The following is a 3,239-nucleotide window of genomic DNA, read 5'->3' as shown; positions in this document are numbered from 1 at the left end:
AATACCTTTCTGATTTTTGTGTTTTGATGAATCTGATGTTAAGAATGTGCCCTGAATATAAAATCTTTCAAGGTGCTGGATCAAGAATGATTTTTACAATTGACTCACTTTTGGGGGAGGAGGGATTGATAAGAGGCCTTGTGAAAGTTTAGATTCATATAATTAAAGTTTGCTTGGAAAGGAAAGCTAAAGTTCTGAAACTTTGTGACCTATAGCTTTGATGTGCAATTATCACTTTCTTTTCTGGACCTTACATTTCAACAGCCTAAAGAAATGTATTCACTGAAGCAGTAGAAACTATAGCACTGACAGGTCACTTTGATTGAATAGGAGTTTTTATTTTAATTCAATAAGTAAATTAAGGTCGGATTTCTTGCTGTTAGCAATTTTTATCTCACTACAATAATGGCAATAATATGTTATGTGTGAGATCTTGTACTTCTTTTAGAAAAAGAGTATTCTTTCTTTATTAAAAAAAGAATAAGGTTTATTAGATCATGATGTTGTCTGAATTTACCACCTTTGTCAAAAGAGAAATATGCAATGCTTCACAAATTTGCGTGTCATCTTTGTGCAGGGGCCATGCTAATCTTCTCTGTATCATTCCAATTTTAGTATATGTGCTGCTGAAGTGAGCACAAGGATATTCCCTTTGTAAAGCCCTGTTAAAAATATTTTTTCTTTTCCTGACTTATACTAATGTCATGACTAAAATAGAATTTTAGCATATTGCAAACAACCTTTAACTGTAATTATAAATATTATCTTTTAGTTCCACAGATGATTAATCTTACCTTAAATCATACTTACTTGGGATTAAAAATTTTAATTAGTGTTTTATAGGCTTTATGATCAGAAAAGTATCAGTATACATGTATGGATTGCATGTATGGCCATAAAAGTACACAGTATATCAGAATTTCCTTGAATAAATAGTTATTTGAGCCTCTAAATTTCAGGTATTTATGACCCTCAATCTTTTAGGAACAGTTATTTATTAATTATTTTTAAAGATTTTGTTTATTAGAGTGTGTATGTGCAAGCAGAGGGGAGGAAGAGAGGGAGAGGGACTAGCTGACTCCGTGCAGAGTGCACAGTCTGATGTGGGGCTCAATCCCATGACACCAAGATCATGACCTGTACCAAGATCAAGAGTTGGATGCTTAACCAACTGAGCCACCCAGGCGCTCCAAGTAACAGTTATTTATACAGTCATTAGAATAATTCATCTACTTTTGGTGAAAATTACTGGAAATTCTGGGATAATTCTGTCTTTTAGGATACTGGTTCTCAAATTTCAGTGTGTGTTATCAATCAGGGTCCAGTTTGGAGATGGAAACAACACAGTAATTCAAACAGAAAAACCTTAATTAAAGAATTATTAACTTGCAATGGGTCATAACTACTAAGGGGTAAAAATAGCTCTAAAGAAAACAAGAATGGCAAATATAGGTAGCAGCCAGTAGCTCTCGGGTTGAGGTAGGGTACATGGGGAATGAACACATTTGGAAGAGGGTTCTCTCTTCCCCAGTCACTGAGTGCTGAGAGTCAGACTTCTTTGGAGAGGATGTAACTGAAGTTCACTGGGTGACCGAGAAAATTACTGAGGTGCCACAGGCTGAATGAGGGGAGCCAGTGTTCCATAGGAGAACATCTGCAAAGACCTTGAAGTAGCTTAAGAATTTATAGCCATTTAAATATTAGAATACTTATATTGCTCCGCTAAATTCTAGGGGCTTTTTGAAGCTTTTATAGATATTGAAATAAGAAAAAATGTGCAAAACTTTATGCAGATTGTTTCCTGTATGTTTTTTCATTTACTTATACTATACTTTGATACGCACCCCCCCCCCCCCCCGGATTTTTGTGCTAATACAAAATACCCCACCATTTCCTAAGGATTAAGGCCAAATTCCTCAGAATGACTCATGCTTGCAAGGCATGAAACTAACTATTTCTCTAGATTGATTTCTCATCAGTTCCTATGCTCCATTCCTAAAAGTTATGATGGATGCTTTCTTATTGGATTTCTAATATTTGGATTTATAATAGTCCCCATTTGGATTTATATATTATAATATATATGTATAATATATATATAATATTTGGATTTCTAATATTTGGATTTATAATATTCCCCATTCTTTCTATGAAACACACTAAATTGATGTTTATAGCCTTCAAAACACACCTGGCTTGCAGGACACTCTCTAGTATGCCCTAAACTTCTGCTTCTACCAGTTGGCATTGTATATTCACAAAGAATCAGATGATTGTGTATATGTGCTCCCAGATCTGTTTGTTTCAGTTAAATTTATTATTATAATCATATAATTAAAGTGAATATAAAGCATTATAATATTAGTACAAAAAGAGAAGTGCATGTTAAAAAATAAAATTGAGAATTTCTGGTTCCAGCAAGCTGGCAGATAAAACAGTTAGAAATTCTCTTTCTAATAGCTTCTATACATGCTGGATAAAATGCAATAAAAATTCTTAGAAATGTATAACTGCGGTTATGAGAAAATGGAAACCTACAGGTCCCAGGGATAAAGAAGAAACTGTAAATCAAAGAAGTATGAGTCTGAGCTGATGCTAAGTCTTCCCTGGAGGTTGAGGCAGGAGGGTTTTAATGCCTACAATAGAGAAGAAATGAGGCTGGTCTTGTATAAGCAGAGAGTTTGAAATAAAACCCTTGTATAAAGCAAGGATTTTGAAAGTCTGCACCCTCTTTGTAAAGGTGACCTGAAAAACAATTCACACACCAAAATAGGGAAATAATGAGAAGGCTTATCTCTGTGTGTGTGGGGTGGGAGGCAGGGGTGAAGGAAAAACAGGAAAATCTCTTCCGAGAACCTGAGACCCAAGGTTTGAAATTATAATATCCACATGTTATGGGCACCCTGAAGCCAAGAAATTCAAAAAAAATTGCTGTGGGCAGATGTTGTCCCTGGAATACTTTACAGAAGCAAATACAAAACCACTTTTGAGGATCATGCCTTCACCCCTGTGGCACAGGATTTCAGTGTAGAACTTGCTGAAGATGAAGTCACAATCCAGGATTATAAAACAGATGAGGAAACATCATGCCATGAATGAGAGCCACCTGGCACAATAAAATAGGAGCATGAATTTCCCAAGCCTTCAGATAACAGAAATCAATGGAAAATAGGTACATTTAAAATAATTAAAAATGTAAAAGTAAGCATTAAAATCATAGAAAGTAAGATGGTATGAAA

General features: G+C 34.9%; 1 non-coding gene across 1 annotated transcript; it reads right to left on the bottom strand.

The window, feature by feature from the left end:
* Positions 1–532: 532 nt before the first annotated feature.
* On the bottom strand, positions 533–639 carry LOC123325554. Its single transcript, XR_006540493.1, has one exon. It is a non-coding gene; the product is annotated as a U6 spliceosomal RNA (small nuclear RNA).
* Between the last annotated feature and the right edge of the window lie 2,600 nt (positions 640–3,239).

Source organism: Neomonachus schauinslandi, chromosome 8, assembly GCF_002201575.2.
Source record: "Neomonachus schauinslandi chromosome 8, ASM220157v2, whole genome shotgun sequence".
Classification (NCBI taxonomy): Eukaryota; Metazoa; Chordata; class Mammalia; order Carnivora; family Phocidae; genus Neomonachus; species Neomonachus schauinslandi.
This window is presented reverse-complemented; position numbering and strand designations above follow the sequence as displayed.